This window comes from Moschus berezovskii, chromosome 2 (genome assembly GCF_049115385.1).
Source record: "Moschus berezovskii isolate FMDL1 chromosome 2, NW_MosBer_1.0, whole genome shotgun sequence".
NCBI lineage: Eukaryota > Metazoa > Chordata > Mammalia > Artiodactyla > Moschidae > Moschus > Moschus berezovskii.
In genome coordinates, this window is record NC_142461.1 from 14,960,844 (window position 1) to 14,988,059 (window position 27,216).

At 43.3% G+C, this 27,216-nt stretch overlaps 1 non-coding gene and 1 pseudogene across 1 annotated transcript; both read left to right on the forward strand.

Annotated features, from left to right (window-relative positions):
* Positions 1–4,183: 4,183 nt before the first annotated feature.
* On the forward strand, positions 4,184–4,255 carry TRNAY-AUA (transfer RNA tyrosine (anticodon AUA)). Its single transcript has one exon. It is a non-coding gene; the product is annotated as a tRNA-Tyr (tRNA).
* Positions 4,256–7,320: 3,065 nt separating this feature from the next.
* LOC129538417 (NADH dehydrogenase [ubiquinone] 1 beta subcomplex subunit 8, mitochondrial pseudogene) lies at positions 7,321–7,880 on the forward strand (annotated as a pseudogene).
* Positions 7,881–27,216: the final 19,336 nt, after the last annotated feature.

Here is a 27,216-nt window from a genome sequence, read left to right on the forward strand (position 1 = left end):
TTTTGACCCATCACCATTTCCCTACTCCCCTTTACAACAAAACTCCTGGAAGCATTCCCTATACTCACATGTCTCCATTTTCTCTTGATCTCACTTCAGTAAAGTTTTTGCCTCTCCACAGTCGTTTGAATTACTTTTGTTAGGGTACCGAGAGCAGTGGCCAATTTGCAATTCTTGTCTTATTTGAACCATCAGTATCTTATTTAACATAACTGACCACTTTCATTTTTCAGACATTTTCTTCACATGGCTTCCAGGACATCTTGCCCTTCTGAATTTCCTCCTACTTCTTTGGTGTCTCCTCGGTGTTTTTTGCTGTTTTGTTTTCACACCTACTTCTTGTCCCTAGAATGTCCTAGGGCTCAGTCCTTGACCCTCTCCTTTTCCATCTCTGTCATCATTTCCCCAGATGACATCATCAGGCCACATGATTTTAAATGCCATCTATACACTGACAGTTCTCCGAATTTTCTCTCCAACCCGCATGTATTCTTTGAACACCAGGATCGTTATCTCTATTTGGTTGTATAATCCCCTGGAGAAGGAAATGGTAACCCACTCCAGTATTCTTGCCTGGAGAATCCCATGGACAGAGAAGCCTGGTAGGCTACCGTCCACGGGGTCGCATAGAGTCGGACACGACTGAGCGACTGAACGGAACGGAACGGAATAGACATTAACTTAATATGTTCCCAAACTCCTGATGTACCTACCTCAACTTCCTGCAAACTTCTCCAAAGCTATAAACAGCAACTGTATCCCTCCACTTGCTCAAACCAAAGACCTGGGAGAAAATTTGATTCCTCACTTTTTTTCATACTCAAAAGATAATTCCTCGGCAAATCTAGTTAGTGCTGCCTTTAAATCAAAATCCAGTAGCTGCTCAGCACCTCCATTGACACTATGTAGGAGCAAACCACCATCATCTCACACCTGGATTACTGGTGTCTCTGTGTCTGCTCTTGCCTTCTATTAGTCTAGTCTTAGTTCATCCTGATGGAGAAGGCAATGGCACCCCACTCCAGTACTCTTGCCTGGAAAATCCCATGGACGGAGGAGCCTGGTAGGCTGCAGTCCATGGGGTCGCGAAGAGTCAGACACGACTGAGCGCCTTCACTTTCCCTTTTCACTTTCATGCATTGGAGAAGGAAATGGCAACCCACTCCAGTGTTCTTACCTGGAGAATCCCAGGGACGGGGGAGCCTGGTGGGCTTCCGTCTATGGGGTCGCACAGAGTCGGACATGACTAAAGTGACTTAGCAGCAGCAGCAGCAGCAGTTCATCCTAAAGGCAGTCTTTTAAAAAGCATGACAGTGGTAGTGTAAAGTGGTGCAGCTGCTGTGGAAAACGGTATGGTGATTCTGCAAAAAATTAAACATAGAACTACCATGTGATCTAACAATTCCATTTCTAGGTATATGCCCCAGAGAACTGAAAGCAGAAATTCAGGCAGATACTTGTACACCCATGTTCACAGCTGCATTGTTCATAATAGCCAAGAAGTGAAAGCAAACCAAGAGTTCCTTGACATAAAAATGGATAAACAAAATGTGGTATGCACATATACATGTTGGAGTATTATTTAGTTTTAAAAAGGGAGGAAGTTCTGACACATCCTATAACATGTAAGAACCATGAAGACGTTATACCAAATGAAATAAGCCAGTCACAAAAGGACAAATATTGTAATATTCTACTTATATGAGATGCTTTGAATAGTCAAATTCATAGAGACAGATTATAGAATGGTGGTTACCAGGGGCCAGGGGGAGATGGGAATGGGGTGTTATTGTTTAATGGATTCAGAGTTTGAATCTGAAAAGGTCACAGTCTACTTTGGCTCAGAAATCTCCAATGTCTTCTTATTTCACTCAGAGGAAAAGCCGCTACAGCCTCAGTTTCCTTGAAGTTGATCTGACTTTGATCTACTAGGCCTCTCATTCCGTCTGTTCCAGCCACAGTGGCCTTGAAAATTCCCAACACTCTCCTGACTCAGGGCCTTTGAACTTGCTGTTCCCTCTGCTTAGAATGTTCTTCCCCCAGATATTCGAGTGCCTAGAACGGTGCCTGGAATGGAATATTGGTAGGGCAAGTGTGATTCATGGGGTCGCAAAGAGTCAGACACGACTGGGCGACTGAACTGAACTGAACTGAAGGAGAGTAAGGACGAAGACAAGTCTAATTGGGAGGAAGCTGGAGTTGCTAAAAAGAAAATTGAAAAGAGAAGATGGAGATGGGGTTGTAAAGATCATTAACTCCTTTACTCCTGAGAACCTTGGATGAAGAGCTAAAAATTCAAACCTAATCCATGGATAGAGGAGAGTTACCAGAGCTTTTAAAATTTAGTTTTATTAAGTGTTTTAAAAAAATTTTTTGACCACACCATGCAGCATGTGGGACCTTAATTCCCCAGGGATCAAACGGGCGTCCCCTGCAGTGGAAGCATGGAGTATTAACCACCAGACCACCAGGGATGTCCCCACCAGAGGTTTTAGAATAAGGAAATGACTTGTGCTACGAAGGCAATGTGATCTAGTGACCACACACTGATGGTGCTATTTATTAATCAGGTGATCATCTTACGCAGTGTACCTTGTGTTATCTTCCCAATTGTCCTATGAGGTACGAAATACTTTTGATCTCCGTTTTGTAGTGGAAGAAGATGAGATTCAGAGAGATGGAGAGAGATTAACTTTTTCCCAGGTCATATAGCTGGGAAATGGCAGAACTCTGATTTGAACCCAAGGCTTTATGATAAAATCAAGTTTCTGCCCATAGCATATTCCTTCATTTTGTCCAGGCTCCTGTCCTGCCTCCCCACCCAGCCACGAGCTGCGGACAGACGAGGACTGTGTCCTCTGCTCTCACCCTCCCATCCCCGGGCCTAGCATAGCACTCGCGCATGAGGTCCTCATCATGTGTGGACTGAGTGGGACCTTCTTGGATCTCTTTAGTCTTCCCCACCTGTCCTTCCCTGTACTCTGAGCCTTGGCTCCCTTGAATGACATAGAGCAGATCTGGATTCAAATCCCAGCCCAACCACTTCCCGGCAAAGTGGCCTTGGGCGTTAACTTCCCCTTGCTTTAGTGCCTTCATCATTAAAATGGGGATGCAACTCCTGGAAGTTGTGAGAATTAAGTAAAATACAGGGGATCCCCTGAGTCCAGTGTTTAGGACTCTGTGATATCACTGCTGTAGGGCTGTGGTTCAACCCCTGGTTGGGGAACTAAGTTCCCAAAAGCCTTGAGGCTTGGCTAAAAAAAACAAAAACAAACCATGAAAACAAAACAAAAAAGCCCCTAACATATCATATGAAAGTCCTTAATATGCTCTTGTCCTAGGCACTGTTAGAGGACTCATAAGCATCTGTTGAACTAAATGGTATGTTAAAGATGGCTAGACTGAGAGCCAGGAGAAGTTGATTTTAATCCTGGGTTATGGGCATTGGTCACTTTTTCCTTTTTGACATTGTTTTTTCACCATTCTAGGGACATCTGAGTTTTCCTCTAATTCTAAGGGGAAGTATTAATGCATTATTTTACCCTGCCCCTGACCCTCAGAACCTCTTTTGACCCACATCTCCTCTCCTGCATTGCTGGATCCTTCTTTGTGGACAATTCTTGTCCCAGGACCCTCCCAGTTTTGGCTCCCAGGGAGCCCTAACACCCAGCTGCCACCAGATGGTGCTGTGACTCAAGTGAAGTTGGCTTCTCGTCTCAGGCTGACGGGAGTGGTACTAGGATGCCCTTCTGGTTGGTTCCTCTAGACAGTCTGGGCTTCCCCAGTGGAAGGCAGCCAGGCCCAGGATGATCCTTGGAAGTGAAGTTTCCAAAGCCTGCCCTGGTTCTGCTGTGGAAATCCAGCATAGAGTTGGCTGCAGGACTAGCTACATAAATTGTAGGACTCAGTGCAAAATGAAAATGCCTAAGCTGCTGGGCTTCCCTGGTGGCTCAGAGGTTAAAGTGTCTGCCTCCAATGCGGGAGACCTGGGTTCGATCCCTGGGTCGGGAAGATCCCCTGGGGAAGGAAACGGTAACCCACTCCAGTATTCTTGCCTGGAGAATCCCATGGATGGAGAAGCCTGGTAGGCTACAGTCCACGGGGTCGCAAAGAGTCGGACACGACTGAGCGACGGAACGGAACGGAAGCTGCTGGTGGACTTCCCTGGTGGCTCAGATGAACTTCCCTGGTGGCTCAGATGGTAAAGCATCTGCCTATAATGCGGGAGACCCAGGTTCAATCCCTGGGTCGGGAAGATCTCCTGGAGAAGGAAATGGCAACCCACTCCAGTATTCTTGCCTGGAAAATCCCATGGATGGAGGAACCTGGTGTTGCAAAGAGTCGAGCACGACTGAGCAACTTCACTTTCACTTCACTTTCAAGCTGCTGGTGGAAGCAGCACAGAATATGTCTAAAAGCTAGAAGAAAGTTTCTGGTTCAGCCTTCTAGCGCTGAATATGCTGGTTGTTGAACACAGCCACTGTTGTTATTTAGTCACCAAGTCATGTTTGACTGTTTGCAACCCCATGGACTGTAGCCCGCCAGGCTCCTCTGTCCATGGGACTTCCCAGGCAAGAATCCTGGGTTGCCATTTCCTTCTCCAAGGGATCTTCCCAACCCAGGGGTTGAATCTGCATCTCCTGCATTGGTAGGCGGATTATTTACCATTGAGCCCGAACACAGCCATTACAAAATGTAAATTACAGAAACTGAAAATTAAATAAATGATACAAAACAAAGGCAATAAATACCCCAAACTCATATTTTATACATTTTGCTATCATCTATGCCTTTGAAATAAGTTACATTTTTTGTATCTATGTGGAGAAAATGCCAAGTAATGGTGTGTGACTTACTGTAATCTCTTCCCAACTCTGCATTACGTGATGTCACATTGGTAGCTTAAAATCAACGAAGGTGGGAGTGTTTACATCATCAAATCTACAGACATTACAAACTATGTGCCCTGCCCCTAAGCCAGTTGTTAAACTTTTCCTGGTACCCCTCTGGTCCTAGTTGTACTCCTAACATGTGTTGTGTGATCTTGGGCAGAACCCTGTTCCTTCCAGCCTCTGATAAGTCTATGCTGCTGCTACTGCTGCTAAGTCACGTCAGTCGTGTCCGACTCTGTGTGACCCCATAGACGGAAGCCCACCAGGCTCCCCCGTCCCTGGGATTCTCCAGGCAAGAACACTGGAGTGGGTTGCCATTTCCTTCTCCATAAGGATAAGTCTATGCATCACTTTATAATTTACAAAAGGAGACTTCCCTGGTGGTCCAGTGGTTAAGAATCTGCCTACCAATGCAGGAGACAAGGGTTTGATCCCTGGTCTGGGAAGATTCCACATGCCTTGGGGCAACTAAGCCCATGTGCCACAACTATTGAGCCTGTGCCCTCAAGCCCTGGAACTCCAGCTACTGAACCCTTGCACCACAGCTACTGAAACCTGGTTCTCTAGAGCCCACACTCTGCAGCAAGAGAAGCAAACACAATGAGAAGCCTGCATACTGTAACTAGAGATTAGCCCCTACTTGTTCACAGCTAGATAAAGCCATTGCTCAGCAATCAAGACCCAAGGAACCAAAAGTAAATAAATAAAATTAATTTTTAGAAAGTAAGTTGAAAGGAGAAAACAAAACAGGGCAAATATTTCTGCAAAAGGGTTGATTGATGACTTTGTCTACCAGGGTGGCTGTCACCAAGGCTTCCACAAGGGGGAGCTGTGGACTGACTCAGGGAAGCAAGCCGTCTTACCTTTCTGTGCCTCTTGTGTTGAAAAAACAGTAACAACAGTTAATAATATATTCCAGCTGCTTTCAGCACTGTTCTTGGGACTTCGCACATCAAGTTGACTCATTGGAAAAGACTCTGATGCTGGGAAAGATTGGGGGCGGGAGGAGAAGGGGACGACAGAGAATGAGATAGCTGGATGGCATCACCGACTCGATGGACATGAGTTTGAGTGAACTCCGGGAGTTGGTGATGGACAGGGAGGCCTGGCGTGCTGTGATTCATGGCGTCGCAAAGAGTCGGACACGACTGAGTGACTGAACTGAACTGAACTGAAACTTGCTCCATGGCTGTATCTGAGAGTGGGCAGACGAAAGAGCTAGCCTGCTCTACTTCTGTAGAGGGACACAGCAGTGGGAGGCGAGAACTAGCGTTTTCTCCCTACTGTGACTGGAACAGACATTGAGGGTTTTTCCCCAAATGGAGACTGGGGTTGGACGCTGAAGGAGTTCAGGAAATGTCAGCCTAAAATATGTTGCCTTGGAATATTGATTATTTTGCACTGAAGGCGCTTGAAAAATGACAGATTCAGGAAAAAGCTTTCTCTGAACTTCATCTACTTAAGGACAAATCCTCCTAAAGGAACTCAGTTATCATAAATCTCAAGGAAGAGACTAGAAGTCGACCCCACTCCCAGGCAAACTGTCACAAGCTGTCATATCTACTGTAGCATATATTCTTCTGAGGGCCCATTCATCTTTTCCCCCAAATCATTTTTACTCTCTCCCCTAAGTGTCTCCTTGTTAAGTGAGTGTATAATATTTTAAAGTTTCGTTTTTTTATTTTTGGCTTGCTGGGTCATCGCTGCTGCACAGGCTTTTCTCTAGTTGCGGCAGTTGGGGGCTCCTCTCCAGCTGTGGTGCATGGGCTTCTCGTTGCAGTGGCTTCTCTTGTGGAGCACTGGCTCTAGGGTGTGTGGGCTTCAGACGTTGAGGCACATGGGCTCAGCAGTTGCAGCTCCCGGGCTCTAGAGCACAGGTTCAGTAGTTGTGGCACACAGGTTTACTTGCTCCAAGGCATGTGGGATCTTCCCTGATCAGCAATTGAACCAGTGTCTCTCCTGCATTGACAGGTGGATTCTTTACCACTGAGCCACTGAGAAAACCCTAAGTCAGTATATGATCTTTTAACTCCTACCACCCCCCCTTTTTTTTCTTTTGGTATTTACTGTTTTTTTTTTTTTTCCTGCTATGTCCCATGCACCCAATATTAAAAATGAATACATTTGTGTACCTTTTCTCCTGTTAATCCTCCTGTTACCAGTTTATTTCATAGACCCAGCTACGGAACCTGGGAGGTAGAGGGAGTCTTTTCCTCTCTGCAGTGTGGATGCAGTACCTGGATGCAGTCTCAAAAATGACAGAATGATGTCTGTTCATTTCCAAGGCAAACCATTCAATATCACGGTAATCCAAGCCTATGCCCCAACCAGTAACGCTGAAGAAGCTGAACGGTTCTATGAAGACCTACAAGACCTTTTAGAACTAACACCCGGCACATGTGCGGGGTGAAACGGGAAGAAGGTGAAGATGGTGGCGGCCAGGGCGGGGGTCCTGGGAGTCCGATGGCTGCAAAAGGCAGCCCGAAACATGGTGCCGCTAGGTGCACGGACAGCCCCCCACATTACCAAGGACATGCTCCCGGGAACCTATCCCAAGATCCCAGAAGAATGGGCTGCTGCCGCCAAGAAGTATAATATGCAGGTGGAAAACTACGAGCCGTCCCCAGATGATGGCGTGAGGTATGGTGACTATCCGAAACTGCCTGACCGCTCACTTCAGGAGAGGGATCCATGGTATGACTGGAACCACCCAGACCTGCGGTTGAACTGGGGTGAACCAATGCACTGGGACCTGGACATGTATATCAGGAACCGTGTGGACACATCCCCAACTCCTGTTAATTGGAACCTCATGTGTAAGCACCTCTTCGGCTTCGTCGCCTTCATGCTGTTCATGTTAAGGATAGGGGAGACTTACCCCGCCTACCAGCCTGTGGGGCCAAAGCAGTATCCTTACAGTAATCTGTACCTGTAAGAGGCAGTGATCCCAACAAAGAATCTGAGCCAGTGGTTCACTATGAGATCTGAGGAGGCTTCATGAACTTTGTGTTCCCTAACTGACTTCTTCAATCCTAGAAATTTAATGAAATCCCTAATAAAACTTGCTGCTAAGTCACTTCAGTCGTGTCCGACTCTGTGCGACCCCATGGACTGCAGCCTATCAGGCTCCTCCGTCCATGGGATTTTCTAGGCAAGAGTACTGGAGTGGCTTGCCATTGCCTTCTCCGATACAGTCACTAGCAGTCTGTTAATGAAAGAAAGGAATGTCTTAAGGCTCAGAATGGCACCAGGCCCTTCACCCACAAGATGCATTTTGGGATAATTTTGATACCAGACGATTCATCCCGGGCCATAAAATGATTAACTTGAATCTTGTAGAAGGGCAGATTACCATACAAATAGTTTCGTTTTACATAGATTAAGGGAACAATCTCTGAGTATAACATACAGGTTTGTCAAGTAGGTTCTTAATGCTGTGAAAAAAAAAAAAGAGAACTAACACCCAAAAAAGATGTCCTTTTCATTATAGGAGACTGGAATGCAAAAGTAGGAAGTCAAGAAACACCTGGAGTAGCAGGCAAATTTGGCCTCGGAGTACAGAATGAAGCAGGGCAAAGGCTAATAGAGTTTTGCCAAGAGAACACACTGGTCATAGCAGACACCCTCTTCCAACAACACAAGAGAAGACTCTACACATGGACATCACCAGATGGTCAACACCGAAATAAGATTGATTATATTCTTTGCAGCCAAAGATGGAGAAGCTCTATACGGTCAGCAAAAACAAGACTGGGAGCTGACTGTGGCTCAGATCATGAACTCCTTATTGCCAAATTCAGACTTAAATTGAAGAAAGTAGGGAAAACCACTCGACCGTTCAGGTATGACCTAAATCAAATCCCTTACGATTATACAGTGGAAGTAAGAAATAGATTTAAGGGACTAGATCTGATAGACAGAGTGCCTGATGAACTATGGATGGAGGTTCGTGACATTGTACAGGAGATAGAGATCAAGACCATCCCCAAGAAAAAAAAATGCAATAAAAGCAAAATGGCTGTCTGAGGAGGCCTTACAAATAGCCGTGAAAAGAAGAGAGGTGAAAAGCAAAGGAGAAAAGAAAAAATATTCCCATCTGAATGCAGAATTCCAAAGAATAGCAAGGAGAGATAAGAAAGCCTTCCTCAGCGATCAATGCAAAGAAATAGAGGAAAACAAAAGAATAGAAAAGACTAGAAATCTCTTCAAGCAAATTAGAGATACCAAGGGAACATTTCATGCAAAGATGGGCTCAATAAAGGACAGAAATGGTATGGACCTAAGAGAAGCAGAAGATATTAAGAAGAGATGGCAAGAATACACAGAAGAACTATACAAAAAAGATCTTCATGACCAAGATAATCACGATGGTGTGATCACTCACCTAGAGCCAGATATCCTGGAATGTGAAGTCAAGTGGGCCTTAGAGAGCATCACTACGAACAAAGCTAGTGGATGTGATGGAATTCCAGTTGAGCTATTTCAAACCCTGAAAGATGATGCTGTGAAAGTGCTGCACTCAATATGCCAGCAAATTTGGAGAACTCAGCAGTGGTCACAGGACTGGAAAAGATCAGTTTTCATTCCAATCCCAAAGAAAAGCAATGCCGAAGAATGCTCAAACTACCACACAATCGCACTCATGTCACACGCTAGTAAAGTCATGCTCAAAATTCTCCAAGCCAGGCTTCAGCAGTACATGAACCGTGAACTCCCAGATGTTCAAGCAGGTTTTAGAAAAGGCAGAGGAACCAGAGATCAAATTGCCAGCATCTGCTGGATCATGGAAAAAGCAAGAGAGTTCCAGAAAAACATCTATTTCTGCTTCATTGACTATGCCAAAGCTTTTGACTGTGTGGATCACAATAAACTGTGGAAAATTCTGAAAGAGATGGGCATACCAGACCACCTGACCTGTCTCTTGAGAAACCTATATGCAGGTCAGGAAGCAACAGTTAGAACTGGTCATGGAACAACAGACTGGTTCCAAATAGGAAAAGGAGTACATCAAGGCTGTATATTGTCACCCTGCTTATTTAACTTAGATGCAGAGTACATCATGAGGAACACTGGGCTGGAAGAAGCACAAGCTGGAATCAAGATTGCTGGGAGAAATATCAATAACCTCAGATGACACCACCCTTATGGCAGAAAGTGAAGAGGAACTAAAAAGGCTCTTGATGAAAGTGAAAGAGGAGAGTGAAAAAGTTGGCTTAAAGCTCAACATTCAGAAAACTAAGATCATGGCGTCCAGTCCCATCCCTTCATGGCAAATAGATGGGGAAACAGTGGCTGACTTTATTTTTGGGGGCTCCAAAATCACCGCGGATGCTGATTGCAGCCATGAAATTAAAAGACACTTACTCCTTGGAAGGTAAGTTATGACCAACCTAGACAGCATATTAAAAAGCAGAGACATTACTTTGCCAACCAAGGTCCGTCTAGTCAAGGCTATGGTTTTTCCCGTGGTCATGTATGGATGTGAGAGTTGGACTGTGAAGAAAGCTGATCGCCAAAGAATTGATGCTTTTGAACCGTGGTGTTGGAGAAGACTCTTGAGAGTCCTTTGGACTGCGAGGAGATCCAACCAGTCCATCCCAAAGGAGATCAGTCCTGGGTGTTCATTGGAAGGACTGATGCTAAATCTGAAACTCCAATACTTTGGCCACCTCACACCTCGAGTTGACTCACTGGAAAAGACTCTGATGCTGGGAGGGATTGGGGGCAGGAGGAGAAGGCGAGGACAGAGGATGAGATGGCTGGATGGCATCACCAACTCGATGGACATGAGTTTGGGTGAACTCCGGGAGTTGGTGATGGACAGGGAGGCCTGGCGTGCTGTGATTCATGGGGTCGCAGAGTCGCACACAACTGAGCGACTGAACTGAACTGAACAGTGTGGATGGCGCAAACATTAGCACTCTATGTACCCCATTTTCTGCCAAACATATATCCCTGTGTCCCAAACTGGGACTTGCTCCCCAAGGAGTAAAAAGTGGTTGTTATTCCTGTAATTAAAAGCACTCTTAACCCTCCAGGAAAGGCACCCCAATGCCTTGATGTCTCTCCTCTAGCTTTTTCTCAAAATCTGTGATCTATGACTGGATGGTGAAGGTAGTCTCCATATGCATCACAAAGAGACAGAAGTGGGGAAAAGAGAGAAGAAAGAAGAAAATGTTTGTAAAAATGTTAACTATGTACACTGAGGAAGGAAGATCAAGTAGAGGCTATAATCTTCACCTCCTTGATTAATTTATTATTATTATTATTATTTTTGACTACACCATGCTGTATGTGGAATCTTCGTTCTCCGGCCAGGAATGGAACACGTACCCCTGCCTTGGAAGTACAGAGTTTTAACCACTGCACCACCAGGGAAGTCCCTCTTTGACTTATTCAAAAGTTGATCTTGTATTTATGATTTTCCTTCTTAACTATCTTTTCCAGGTTCCTTCTGCCTTCAGTCAGCAAGAGAGTCAAGTGTTGTGCCCACAGAACAGACAGATTCTCTTGTATAGAATTGCAGTGGTCTTGCAATAACTTTGATCACAGGGTTTGTAGCAGGAATAGGATTCTTAGGGAATACAGGTGAGTCTGTCCCTAAGCCTCTGGCCCCTATTGTGTGGTAACAGCTTATTTCCCCTTGATAGCCAGAGTTCTGAACCCTACAGGATACCTTGATTTCTTTTTCTGCTTGTCTGTTTAGCAGCATGAGGTACTCAAAATGGTTGAGTCGGGACTTCCCTGGTGTTCTAGTGGTTAAGAAATCCACTTTCCAATGCAGGGAGTGTGGGTTCAATCTGTGATGGAGATCACACCCCACATGGTGCAGGGCAACAAGCCCACACTCCACAACTACTGAGCACATGTGCCTCAACCAGAGAGAAGCCCACGAGTTGCAACTAAGACCACTCACAGCCAAAAATGAAATAAATAAATATTTTTAAAAACTTATTAAAAAATGGCTGAGTGGCAGTTTCAACTTCCGGTGTGGTGGAAAAAATTGTCTCACTTGGTGGAGGCATTCCCCTCTTTGGACTCTAGACTCTTTTAACATACCTTGCTTCCCTGCAGTCATGGGGTCAAGAAACAGATAATTTTTTAAAAAATAATTTTATTTATTTATTGTTGGCTGCGCTGGGTCTTTGTTGCTGCTCGGGCTTTTCTCAAGTTGTGGTGAGAAGGGACTGCTCACTAGTTGTGGCGGGAAGATGTCTCACCATGGTGCCTTCTCCTGTTGCAGAACACAGGCTCTGGGATGGTGTGAGCTTTAGTAGTTGCAGCACGTGGGCTCAGTAGTTGCATCTCCCTGGCTCCGGAGCACAGGCTCAGTATTTGTGGCACATAAGCTCAGTTGCTCCTCAGTGTGTGGGATCTTCCTGGATCAGGTATTGAACTCATGTCTCTTGCATTGGCAGGTGGATTCTTTACCACTGAGCCACCAGGGAAGCCAAAGAAACAGATAATTTTTGGGTGAGTAAAAGATTTCATTGTTAGAAGAAGCCACTCCTGCATCCAGCCCCTTGGTTCTTGAACTCTGTGACTGGCTACAGGAGAGACAATACCCTGGCTCAGAGGATTACTCTATCTTGCAGATGGTACTCTACCTCCCAAAGTGTTGTCTAACAGCTGGTAATTTATCTGGGCCTTTAATAGGCCTTTCCACCATTCTAGACTGGCTAACAGTGCACATAGCAAGGCCAGTGAATCCTGTCTCATTTCTTTTCTTGTGAAGTGAGTTCCATGGTCAGAAACAATACTGTATGGGATATCAAGACTGCATTTAGTCCACAGGTGGAGGTTCTGGCAGAGGCGTTCGAGGCAAGGAAAGCAGATCCATATCCAGAATAAGTGCCTCTTATAGTGAGACAAATTCCTGCCTCCATCATGGAGTCCTCTGTAATCAATCTGCCCAAGTAGTTGGCTGCTCCCCTGATACCAGTTCAAGGGTCCCGGTGGCGCAAGTGGTAAAGAACCTGCCTGCCAATGCTAGAGATATAAGAGACATGGTTTTGATCCCTGGGTCAGGAAGATGCCCTGGAGAAGGAAATGGCAACCCACTCCAGTATTCTTGTCTGGAGAATCCCATGGACAGAGGAGCTTGGCAGGCTACAGTCCATGGGGTCACAAAGAATTGGAGATGACTGAAGTGATTTACCATGCATGCTTGCAAGCGTCCAGTGCTGTTAGCTGCTTTGCGCAAACTGGGTATCAATCCTGTTGGTTGTCTGACCACCCTTGGTGAGGGATATTCCTATTCTTGAGCCCATGGCTAATCTCCACCCCTGTCATCATGGTCCTTTGTGTGTGAACCCATTGATCAAGAGCTGGACTGGCTGGGGGAAAAGGTCATCTTTTAACATCCCGTTAACACCCACAGGGCATCCTATTTTATGGTTATTAAAATCTTCCCCTCAGTGGGGGCCCATGGTGAGCATTCATATGGCATACTCCTGTCTTATGATCTTGAATATTCGTAGAAATCTATCTTTTGCAAACTTCTTTCTCATGAACTTCTAATGTTTAAAACTTAGAGCTACTCACATCCTTAGTCCATGACCTGGTATAGATCCTAAGCTCAGGTCTTCTCTTCCTTCAGGCAAAGTGGACAGTGAGACTTACTTCTTATAGTTCTACCTGGGGAGAGATTTTCTTCTCCACTAGACTTTGGGGCCACATAACCATTTCTATAAAACCATTTCTTGCTCTTTCACAGTCTGCCATCTGAAAGCCAACCTCTAATAGTTTTTCCTGTATAGGGAGCCTTGTTGCAATCACACCCACGGCTGTGAACATATGGTCTGGGCCTATTTCAGCAGGTCTATCCTTGTTCCTCTGTCCCCAAGACTCTCATTTTGTTTTCTTCAGTGGCCATCGCCTGGGATTCAGTATCGATCCTGATTTCAGGCCGTCTCACCTTCAAGTTGTGGTTGTTGTTCAGTTGCTAAGTTGTGTCTGACTCTTTGAGGTCCCATGGCCTGCAGCATGCCAGGCTTCCCTGTCCTTCACTATCTCCCAGAGTTTGCTCAAATTCATGTGCATTGTTGGCGATGCTATCTAACCATCTCATCCTGTGCAGCCATCCTCTCCTTTTGCCTTCAGTCTTTCCCAGCATCAGAGTCTTTTCCAATGAGTCGGCTCTTTGCATCAGGTGGTCAAAGTATTGGAGCTTCGGCTACAGCATCAGTCCTTCTAATGAACATTCAGGGTTGATTTCCTTTAGGATTGATTGGTTTGATCTCCTTGCTGTCTAAGGGGCTTTCAAGGGTCTTGTCCAGCACCACGATTCAAAAGCATCAATTCTTTGGCGCTCAGCCTTCTTTATGATCCAACTTTGTCTCCTTTGAGACAAAGTAGAAACAACCACACGCTCTACTCCATGTTCTGCCACCAGGACAATTTCCTTCCTCTGCTCTCCTTCAGGGTCATCTTGAACGGGGTGCTCCAGCCACAGCAGTCTACAGTTCTGGTTGATATACATTTACAGAGCCACACATAAAGCAGTTCTACATTTTTCCTTCTCAATCTCCTGGGTTGAAGTGATCGTAACAATGTGGCAGGAATGGGTACACTGGGAGGGGGACAACCTACACATTGCCCCTTCAAGTCTGTTTGGGCCAGGTTTTACATGGACCATTTCCCCTGAAGAATTGCAGGCATAAGAATTAATTAGAGAACATCCAGTTCACAATGGGCAGCTCAGGTCACAAGGTCATCTGGAGCCCTGTGGTCAGGTGTGCAGTCTGTCAGAGCCCATTAAAACTCCAGGAGCTAGCTCACAAAAGGGAAATACTCTCTTATGAATAAAGCATGTTGTTTAGTAGCTTAGTTGATGGCCCTTTCCAGGCAAGAATTACTAGAGTGGGTTGCCATTTCCTTCTCCAAGGGATCTTCCTGACCCAGGGTCTGAACCCACGTCTCCTGAATTGCAAGTGGGTCTTTCTTTATTTTACTGCTGAACCACTAGGGTAGCCCGAATGAAAAATGGCTTTACCCCTAAGCCCTAAGGATCTGGCTACAGAGTTTCTTCTATCATTGTTTGCAATAGGCTCCATCAGTTCAGTTCAGTTCAGTCGCTCAGTCGTCTCCGACTCTTTGCGACCCCATCACAGCACGCCAGGCCTCCCTGTCCATCACCAACTCCTGGAGTTCACTCAAACTCATGTCCATCGAGTCGGTGATGCCATCCAGCCATCTCATTCTCTGTCGTCCCGTCTCCTCCCACCCCCAGTCCTTCCTAGCATCAGACTCTTTTCCAGTGAGTCAACTCGACGTGTGAGGTGGCCAAAGTATTGGAGTTTCAGCTTTAGCATCAGTCCTTCCAGTGAATTTACCTGGCATTTTGAGCTGAGGATCTGTTTGGTCATCAGGATGAAAAGGCTGAACTACTTACACTGCAGCCTGGATCAGCTGGAGAGGCCTCTCTTACTTTGCTTTCTCTGTGCCTTCCTCAAAGCTGGAAACTGGTAGACGCGTAGGAAGAGTTTACCAGTCACGCTGTATGTTGTTGTTGTTCAGTTGCCCGGTCGTGTCTGACCCTTTGCTACCCCATGGACTGCAGCACACCAGGCTTTCCTGTCTCTCACTATCTCCCGGAGTTTGCCCAAGTTCATATCCATTGCAGCAGTAATGCCATCCCACCATCTCATCCTCTGATGCCCTCTTCTTCTACCTTCAATTTTTCCCAGCATCAGGGACTTTTCCAATGAGTCAGCTGTTTGCATCAGGTGATCAAAATACTAGAGTTTCGGTTTCAGCATCAGTCCTTCCAGTGAATATTCAGGGTTGATTTAAGATTGACTGGTTTGATCTCGCTGTCCAGGGGACTCTGAAGAGTCTTCTCCAACACCACAGTTTGAAGGCATCAATTCATTGGCTCTTTGTCTTCTTTACAGTCCAGCTCTCACAGCCATACATGACCATTGGGAAGACCATAACCCTGACTATTTGGACCTTTGTTGGCACGAATCATGATGTTTGTTTCCTCCCAAATCCAAAGAGACCCATCAAGTACTGGACCCCTTCTATGAGGAAGGAAGTCTAAAGTGCAGCAACCTTGCCCTTTGCTTTGGAGTAAATGTCCTGATGTGTTCAGGCCATATACTCTAGGAATTTTAATGTAGTGTAAGGCTATTATATTTTCACTGGATTCATCTCACACCCTTTGGCACCTGCTATTTTCCATGTTTTGTGTTCTGTCTGTATGGGGCCTCCAGCGTAACTGCCTGTGGGATGAAGTGACAGATACATGGATTGACTTTTGACTTCTATGCCACCATCTTGCTATCTAAGGAGCTGTAAAGCTAAAAACGTTTCCCAGACTCCCTTGCAGCTAAGGTTCTAGATGAGATTTTGGAAAACAGAAGTGAGGTAGAAGGCATTTTTCTGCAGCAGTGGCTATGGGGAAGCAAGATCTGCTTGAAATACCTGGAGTATTTCTGTTTCCTGCACTGGACTGCATGGTCCAGATGGTAACAGAGTAAAAATGTAAAAATTCCTGCAGACTAAATTAGGGCATGGAGCAGAAGGGTTGGCTTTTCTTTGGGGCAAGATTATAAAGCTAACTGCTTCTTTTATTCTCTGCCACAATAGAAAAATTACATTTTTTTTTCTGATAAAGTTTGGGGGGTTGTGCTGGTATACTTTTCCCCCAAAAACCACATCTGGAACAGCTTTTGCAATTGGAGTCACCATCTGATTAAGTTTAGATATTATTCTGTGTTCTTCAAGACCATCTATCTTGTCTGAAGAATGGGTACACATGTGACAAAAATCACCATGTCTGCATATTCAAAGTCATTAATGGTGGAGTTAATCTATTCAGTTCTCTCAGGATGTTTTAATTTACATATTGGTGGGAATGATGAACTTCAATAATATCTAGTTCGTTTTTCTTATAATAAAAACTTTTAACATTTTGTCTAGGAGCCAGTGTAGGATTCTGTCAGTGATTTAAGATATTTATTCCAATTACATAAATGAGGACAAAAACTAGCACATGCCTAGATTGGTCTTTAAATGGTCTTTGATCAAAACTCCATTTATGGCCTAAGGCAATGGCAACCCACTCCAGTACTCTTGCCTGGAGAGTCCCATGGACAGAGGAGCCTGGTAGGCTGCAGTCCATGGGGTCGCAAAGAGTCACTTACGACTGAGCAACTTCACTTTCACTTTTTACTTTCATGCATTGGAGAAGGAAATGGCAACCCACTCCAGTGTTCTTGCCTGGAGAATCCCAGGGACGTCGGAGCCTGGTGGGCTGCCGTCTATGGCGTCGCACAGAGTCGGACACGACTGAAGCGACTTAGCAGCAGAGCTTGGTACTTAGCCTCTCATCTGTTCTTTTGTCATCTCCTCTGTACTCCCAGGGCTAAAAGCCTACAAACTATTAGGGTTCCCATTAGTTTCTGCCAATGGGAGACAAGTAGTTATGTTTTTTGTTAATAGATATTTTCTAATCTCTGTGTGTATTGCAAACATCTTCTCCCATTCTATGTTTGCTTTTTTCTTTCTTCATTTAAAAATTTTATTTATTTATTTTTTATTGTACTGGGTCTTGCTGCTTGTGGGCTTTCTTTAGTTATATTGAACGGGGGCTACTCTAGTTGTGGTCCTTGGGTTTCTTACTGTGGTGGCAGAGCACAGACTCCAGGGCATGTTGGCTTCAGTAGTTGCAGCAGATGGGCTCAATAGTTGTGGCACATGGGCTTAGTTGCCCCACAGTACATAGAATCTTCCTGGGCAAGGAATCAAACCCATGTCCCCCGCATTGGCAAGTGGATTCTTAACCACTGAGCCACCAGGAAAGTCCACCTGGTTACATTTGCAGGTGGAAGGGAGAAAGTCTTCTGCTTCAGGAGGTGCCTTATCTTTGGCAGCAGCGGGTTCTCTGGCATTGTCAATAGTAAGTGTGGGGTTGTAGGCATCAGCCTAAGAGTGAAAGCAGCTTCCTAGGTTCCAGAGACTTCCATCTTTTGCCACTGGTTTCCAGCATTTCCAGTATCTTTGTGACCAATCCATGCATTAAATTCCTCTCTGCTTGAAATATGTAGGGTGGTCTCTGTTTTCCAACTGGTACCGATTCACACATTTCCATAAGCCCACACTCTTGTGCAGCACAGGGGACTTATAGGTGCCTAGAAACAAGTGTGGCCAGTGTCTGAGCACAAGTTCTTTGGATCAGGCAGGAAAAAGACTCACAGTGTGATCTTATGGTATTTTTGTTGTATCTTCCCTTAAGGGTCCTAGATTTTCTTTTTTCACAGTGGTCAGAGCATTTGTAAATTGATTTGGATATGGGGATTGGATGAAAGACCAAATTTGTTTGTTATGTCAATAGAAGCCTTTGTTCACTGGACACAGAAGTGTTTTTTCTTGTTATAAAAACTAAATGGGGAAAAAACCTAAATGGGAACTGTTTATGATTAGTCAGTTACTTTCAAAGACTTCTGTGGATCAAACCAGTGTGATTTCATGCCCGTTCTGCTCCTTATTGGTAATCCTTCCATTTTGTATTTGATGGATAACTGCTACCACCTGACTCCACCACCCTAGAATCCTCCCATCTTCCCTGAGATGAGAGTCTATTTCAATTGTAGACCAGACTCCACCATTGCTGACTCACAGAGGATGGTCAGAAGAGTACTTTTTTTTAATGATTTTGGCACTTCCCTCATCAATTATCCTTCAGCTTTGTTACAGGAGGTAAATTTTGGATCTTTTCAAAGAAGATAATATAGGCTAGGTCAGCAAGATGCATATATATAGATTCAATAAATCATCCTGCCTCTTGAAATCTTTGAATTTCTTTCTCTGGTTTATGCCAAGAGATTTTGACTGTCGTACAAATTAATGACGGGTCAGTATTGTATCCACATTTGCATAAACCAACACTTCAAATTGCTAGAATAACAGCTGCCAGCTGTCAGAGGGAGCACACTGAATGCAGAGTCTCCAGTAAGCACACTGAAATCGATACATTCATTTTGATCTGAGATTCTATTCAGGCTTTCCTTAAGGACCCTCCAAATCCACCTCTACAAATAGTCTCCTGCTTTTTCATTATATAAAACAGCAAATTGCTGCAACTTTTTCTTTCAGCAGACCTCCTCTTGCCTATTTTTTTTTTTTTTTTGGTCTGCTTTTTATCCTGTGAGATAACGCTAGTTTTGGACTTTGGTTCTGGCCAGGGGGCAACAGGGACTTAAATTTTCTACAGCAATAAGGGTTCTGTCTTATTGATTAAGAGAGGATCAAAATCTTCAGACAAGGGAGGAGAGAATACTTCCTTGTGGCTTGGTAGACGACCCTCTACATTCTTGCTAAGAAATTTAGTCCTGTCTTACTACTTAGATTAAATGTATTAGAAGAACCTCTCTTAATTGACCTACACTTAATTAATTTGCTTGATTAACTATACTGTCCATGACCACTTTTTCCTCCACGCTTTTAAACAAAGTTGAGGTGCCAACATTGCTCATCATTAGAGAAATGCAAATCAAAACCACAATGAGGTATCGTCTCACACCAGTCAGAATGTCCATCATCAAAAAGTCTACAAACAATAAATGCTGGAGAGGGTGTGGAGAAAAGGGAACCCTCTTACACTGTTGGTGGGAATGCAAACTGATGCAACCACTATGGAGAATAGTGTGGAGATTCTTTAAAAAACTAGGAATAAAACTACCATATGATCCAGCTATCCCAATACTGGGCATGTACCCCGAGGAAACCATAATTGAAAAAGACATGTATACTCCAATGTTCATTGCAGCAATATTTACAATAGCTTGGACATGGAAGTAACCTATATGTCCATTGGCAGATGAATAGATAAGGAAGTTGTGGTGCATATACACAATGGAATATTGCTCAGCTATAAAAAGGAATGCATTTGAGTCAGTTCTAATGAGGTGGATGAATCTAGAGCCTATTATACAGAGTGAAGTGAGTCAGAAAGAGAAAGACAAATACCATATATTAAGGTGTATGTATGGAATCTAGAAAGATGGTGCTGATGATCCAATGTGCATGGCAGCAAAGGAGACACAGACGTAAAGAACAGACTTCTGGACTCAGTGGGAGAAGGAAAGGGTGGGATGATTTGAAAGAGTCAGCATATAATATGTAAAATATAAATATACATATGTAAAATAGATAACATATACATATATACATATGTAAAATAGCCAACCAGTGTGAGTTTGATGTGTGACACAGGGCACCCAAAGCCGGTGCTCTATGACAACCTAGAGGGATAGAGTGAGGGGGAGGGTGGGAGGGGGATCAGGAGGGAAGGGACACATGTTTACCTATGGCTGATTCATATGATGTGTGGCAAAAGCAATCACAATATTGTAAAGCAATTATCCTTCAATTAAAATAAATAAATTTTAAAATTTGAGGTAAAATTCATATAACACACAATTCACCATTTAAAAGTGTCTAATTTAGGGACTTCCCTGGTGTTCCAGTGGCTAAGAATCCTCTTTGCAATGCAGGGGACACGGGTTCCACTTCTGGTCTGGGAACTAAGATCCCACATGCTGTGGAGCCACTAAGCCTGAGAGCCATAACTACTGAGGCTGAACCACAACGAAAGGCCCCTCATCACATAACAGCTAAGACCTAATGCAGCCAAAAGAAGATTTTTAAGTTTTTTTCTTTAAAGTATATAATTCAGTGGCCTTTAGTGTTTGTACAATGTTGTACAACTACCATCTCTCTAGTTTCAACTTTTTTTTTTATCACTCCAGAAAATTACCTCATATTCTTATTTTCCTCTCCCCAATTCCCTGGTAACTACTAACCTACTTTCTGTATCTATGGATTTGTCTATTCTGGGTGTGTTATATAAAAGGAATCAAACAAAATATGGCCTTTTGTGTCTGGCTTTTTCACTTAGCATGTTTTTGAGGTTCATGCAACTTGTAGTATATATCAATACTTTGTTCTTTCTTATGCTTGAATAGTATTCCATTGAGTGTTTATACTACATTTTGCTTATCCATGTATCTGTTGATGGGCTTTGTGTTTTTTTCTAACTTTTATCCATTATGAATAGGGCTGATAAATATATTTGTGGTTAAGTTTCTCTGTGAATATATGTTTTCATTTTCTTGGGTATATACCTAAGAGTAAATGTATTACTATATTTCTGGGTCATATTGTAATCCTATCCAACTTTCTGAGGAACTTATCAAAACTTTCTGTAGTAGATGTACCATTTTACATTTTCTCATCAGCAATGTACAAGAGTTTCTATCTCTCCATACCCTTGTGATCTTTGTTATTATATTATCTGTCCTTTTGACTAAAGCCATATTAGTGGATGTAAAGTGGTATCTCACTGTGGTTTTGATTTGCATTTCTTTAATTACCAATGATGTTGACATCGTTATATGTACTGGACCTACATGTATGTACTGGACATGTGTATATCTTCTTTGAAGAAACATTTATTCAAGTCCTTTGCTCATTTTAAATTGGGTTGTTTGTCTATTTGTTGGTCAGTCATAAGGGTTCTTTATATATTCTGAAACCTTATCAGATGTATCAGTTTAGTTCAGTTCAGTCGCTCAGTCGTGTCCGACTCTCTGCGACCCCATGAATCACAGCACGCCAGGCCTCCCTGTCCATCACCAACTCCCGGAGTTCACTCAAACTCATGTCCACAGAGTCGGTGATGCCATCCAGCCATCTCATTCTCTGTCATCCCCTTCTCCTCCTGCCCCCAATCTTTCCCAGCATCAGAGTCTTTTCCAGTGAGTCAACTCATTGCATGAGGTGGCCAAAGTATTGCAGTTTCAGCTTTAGCATCAGTCCTTCCAATGAACACCCAGGATTGATCTCCTTTAAAATGGACTGGTTGGATCTCCTTGCAGTACAAGGGACTCTCAAGAGTCTTCTCCAACACCACAGTTCAAAAGCATCAATTCTTCGGCGATCAGCTTTCTTCATTTGGACATATTTTCTCTCATTCTGTAAGTTGCTTTCACATCTTTGAGAAAACAAAATTTTTAACTTTTTGAAGTCCAAGTTATCTATTTTCTCTTTTGTTTGGGCTTTTGTTGTGAAATCTAAGAATCCATTGCCAAATATGAGGTTGTGAAGATTTACCTCTATGTTTTCTTTCCTAAGGGTTTTATAGTTTTAGATCTTATACTTGGGTCAATGATTCATTTTCATTAACTTTTGTATATGGGGTGAGATAGGGATCCAACTTCCTTCTTCTGTACATGGTTATCCAGTTGTTCCAGCACCATTTATTGAAAAGACTATTCTTCCCTTATTGGTCTTGGCTCACTTACTGAAAGTCAATAGACGTTTGGGTTTATTTCTGGACTCTCAATTCTATTCCTTGGTCTATATATTTATTCTTATACCAGTACCACGCTGTATTGATGATTGTAGCTTTGTAGTAAGTTTTGAAATCAGAAAGTCTGAGCTTTCCAGCTCTATTTTTCTTTTTCAATATTGCTTTGGCTATTCAGAGTGCCTTGCAATTCCACATGAATTTGAGAATCAGTTTTTCTATTTCTGAAAGAAAAAAAAAGCCATTGGAGTTTTAGTAGGGATGGTATTGAATCTGTAGATTGCTGAGGGGAGTATTGTTCTCTTAATAATATTGTCTTCTAATCTGTAAACATGAAATGTCTTCCCATTTATTTAGATCTTTTAAAATTTCAGCAGTTTTTCTAGTTTTCAGTACACAAGGTTTTTACCTCCTTGATTACATTCATTCCTAGGTATTTTATTCTCTTGGATGCTATTGTAAATGGAATTGTTTTCTTGATTTCCTTTTCAGATTATTCATTGCTAGGATATAGAATCAAAGCTGATTTTTGTGTGTTGTCCATGCTCTCTTTAAATATACTCCCGGGGCGGATTCATGTCAATGTATGGCAAAACCAACCAATATAATATTGTAAAGTAATTAGCCTCCAATAAAGAAAGAAAATAAATAAATAAATAAATATACTGACTGATGCCCACAGCCTATGGGATGCTCATGGCTAATGGGTTACACTCTAACCCATGCTGATCCAAACAGCTAATATGTACTTACCAAGATTTATTTCCCACTTTCTTATAAACATAATCCTGAGACAGCCATATTCCCAACTAAGAAATTACATTCTCTTACAGGCAGGAGTGGTCATGTGACTACATTCTGGCTAACAAAATGTAAGTAGGAATTATTGGGTAGGGCTTCCAGGAAAGCGTTTTAGAAAGATGAGCTAGTTCAGTTGGTATATATCTTTGGCCCTTTTATGTTCCCCTTCTTTCTTCCTGGAGCTTGACTTTAATGACTGGAGCTCCAGTAGCTATCCTATGACCCAGAAGGAATCTTAAATATGAAAGCTGTGTACTAGATGACAGACAGGACAACAAAAGGACCTAAGTCCCTGATGATTTTATGGAATGACACAGCCCTGGCTGCCTACCTCTGGACTTCCCATTTCATTAGAAAAGTTAAATCCAGAATTTAAGTTGTAGGTTTTTCAGATGTCTATCACTTAAAATTCCTACTTTAATCAGAATTTCTGTTTCTGCAGAAAACAAAATCTACCCTAAAGAGGGTAGATACAGGGAGGAGGTAGGGTCTGGGGCAATGAAGAAGCAGATTTTTGCAGGCTGGAAAACAGGTGAGCCTTTTATTACAGAAGTGAAATACACACACACACACACTGCTCAGTCACTTCAATCATGTCTGACTCTTTGCCACTCCATGGACTGTGGTCCGCCAGGCTCCTCTGTCCATGGGATTCTCCAGGCAAGAATACTGGAGTGGGTTCCCATTCCCTTCTCCAGGGGATCTTCCTGACCCAGGGATCAAACCCGCCTTTTGGTCCTCCTGCATTGCAGGAGGATTCTTTACCTTCTGAGCCACTGGGGAGGTTCTTGGGGGATTGTATTTGAGGCCATTTCTGGGTCCTGGAATCCATATCACCAAGAAATGGGCTGTGCTGCTCTGTCAGTCAGGATCCAATCAAGAAACAGAAAATGTATCAGTTGTTTTAAGAGAGAGCATTTAATACAAATAATTGGTACGCAGATGCTGGAGAATGAAAAAGGCTAAGAGAGAAATGAAAGTATCAAAAAGAGAGTAACTGCAAGAAGCAGTTACCACCCCTACCTCTGGGGCATCATAGGGAAGAGGGTGGAATCATTTCAATTTAGATATTTATTTCTTTGGCTGTGCTGGCTCTTAGTTGCAGCATGTGGGATCTTAGATCTTTATTGTGGCATGGAAACTCTTAGTTGTAGCACCTGGGATCTAGTTCCCTGACCAGAGATCAAACCCAGACCCCCTGCATTGGGGGTCAGTAGTCTTAGCCATGGACCGCCAGGGAAGTCCTGAAATCAATTCAGTTTAGAAGCTCAAACTAGATTTACAAAGAAAAAAATTGGACACCAGTTAAATCTGAATTTCAAATAAATGACGAGCTATTTTATAGATAAATAGGTCCCAAATGTCACAGGGGACATAACATATACTAAGAAAAAATTGTTCATAGTTTATCTGAAATTCAAATTTAACTGGTGGTGTTGTTTTTCTTTGCAAAATCTGGCAAATGTGGCTGGAACCCAGACCTCTGAGAAGAGGAGGCAGCTTGCAATCCCTGGTATCTCTCAGGGGGACACAGTGAAATAGATACTATGAATGTTAGAAAAGTACAAACCAAAATCAGCTACCGCTACTGGAACAAACTGAAGTTCCCAGTCAAAATCATTGCCAAAATGATGCTGAGGGAATAGGAATAGACAGGAAGAAGGATATACTTCACCCTCTTCCAGAAATGCAATCTCCCTCAGGGGTCCCCCACTGGCAGCTGGCAAAAAAGGAACTGTGATTTCCCATTCTCAGCACTGGCATCACGAAGCAGAGCCTTGAGGGTAGGTTTGAAGCTGACAGGCAATAACCAGAACAACTGGGCAGCTGCCTAGAAGGGCATTTTCTCCAGTGCCACCTCAGATGTGGATACAGAAAACGATGGACTAAGAAGATCCTTCCAGAGAAGAGATCCAGGGGCTGCCTGGCTCCCAAGAATTTACAATATTGACTGGGCAGGAAGTCCTCACTCTTCCTGCCCCAGAGGGTTTAATAATGGTGTTGGACAATTGCCATGGCTTCTGGGGGTTCACACTCTCTACTGTAGCTTTTTTTTGAATTGCGGTTTCTTTTTTCTTCTTTATCTTTGTATATTGGGAGTGTTAAGTGACAGGCAGGTAGTGTTTTCCACATTTGAACTTGATAGAGAAGACTGCACATCACAGACTTTTGGTGAGATGTGGTAACTGGATGGGACTTTACATGGCCTGTCAGGGAGGAGATAAGCATGTTTGATGTTTAAGAATGAATGCATGTGGATGTGGGTGTCTAAAGAAGCGGACTGTGTGGAGAGGGAGCAAATACCATCCTACACAAGTTCTTCCAGGGAAGAGAAAAAGTGAGGACATTCTCCAAGGCATTTTATGAATTTGACATTACCATGAAACCAAACCCGAGGATAGGACAAGCATAAAAATTAAAGACCCATCTCAATCATAAATATGAATGCTGCTGCTGCTGCTGCTGCTGCTAAGTCACTTCAGTCGTGTCCGACTCTGTGTGACCCCATAGACGGAAGCCCACCAGGTTCCCCCGTCCCTGGGATTCTCCAGGCAAGAACACTGGAGTGGGTTGCCATTTCCTTCTCCAATGTGTGAAAGTGGAAAGTGAAAAGTGAAAGTGAAGTCGCTCAGTCGTGTCCGACCCTTAGCGACCCCACGGACTGCAGCCTACCAGGCTCCTCCATCCATGGGATTTTCTAGGCAATAGTACTGGAGTGGCTTGCCATTGCCTTCTCCAAATATGAATGCAAAAACCCTAAATAAGATATTAGCAAGTCAAGTCCAGCAATTTATGAAAAAGGTAAGAATTTACGACCAAGTTAATTTTATCCTAGGAATGCAACGTTCATTTGACAATTTTTAAAATCCATTAACATAATCCACTGTATTTGTAAATTAAATGAGAAAAATCATGCATTCACCTCAATAAAGGCAGAAAAAGTGTTTGTAAAATTCAACATCTATTCATGATTTAAAAAAAAAAAAAGGAATGGTAATAAGAGGAACTGAACATTTGAATCAGGCTCACGTAAGTCATAGCTCTTACCCTATACTAGACTAGTGATTTAAAGGAAAAAGGCAATCACAAAACATGGGTGAAGAATTTTTCCCTTGGAGAAGTCCAATACTGTCAGATGGAGCTCCCCATTTAGAGAGTGTGTCCTTCCATTCTAACAATAAGATGTATTCTAGTGACCTCCCCGGTCATCCAGTGGCTAAGACTCTGAGCTACCAATGCAGGGTGTGTGTGCTAAGTTGATTTAGTCGTGTTAGAGTCTTTGTGACCCTATGGACTGTAGCCCACCAGGCTCCTCTGTCCATGGGATTCTCCAGGCAAGAATCCTGGAGTGGGTTGCCATGGCCTCCTCCAGGGATCTTCCTGACTCAGGGATTGAACCTATGTCTCTTAGACCTCCTGCACTGGCAGACAGGTTCTTTACCACGAGTGCCACATGGGATGGATACCAACGCAGGATGCTTGGGTTCAATCCCTGGTCCAGGAACTAGGGTCCCAAACGCTGAAGGCAACTAAGCCCGTACACGGCAAGTAGAGAAGACTGCACACCGCAGAGAGAAGCCACTGCACAGAGAAATTAGAGAACGCCAGTGTGCCACAACGGAGACCAAGTGTAGCCAAAATAAAAATAGATAAATTGAATTAAATAAAAATAAAAGATCCCAAATGTCACAACTAAAGATCCAGCATGCTGCAAGGAAGATGGAACATCCTGTATGCTACAGCTAAGACTCAGCACAGCTAAATAAATAAATCCATATTACAAAAAAAGAAAAGAAGGATGTGTCTTAGTTTCAGATTTAACAGGTGAGATGTGTTCTGAGAAATATGTAGGGAGCCATTGCTTCCTTTTGGTTGTGGAACACCTCCATCTTATATCTGATTAATTATACTGCTTATATTCCCCATTCTCTGCCTAGCCATGCTCTCCATAAATCCATAAAATCCAAGATTATTTACAGTAAACAGTTTAAACAGGGCAGGTGTATCCTATTAAAAACATTTCATAGATAAGGATGTTCTGTTACTTTTCTGCTAGTAAGTTGTGTTTGTTTTAGGTGTATAGCAAAGTGATACAGTCATATATATATATATATATATATATATATAAGCAGTTCCCGTCTTTTGATGGGGCACTCATGGTTTGTAACATAAATGGCATTATTTTGAGAGAGGGATAACGTAGGTATG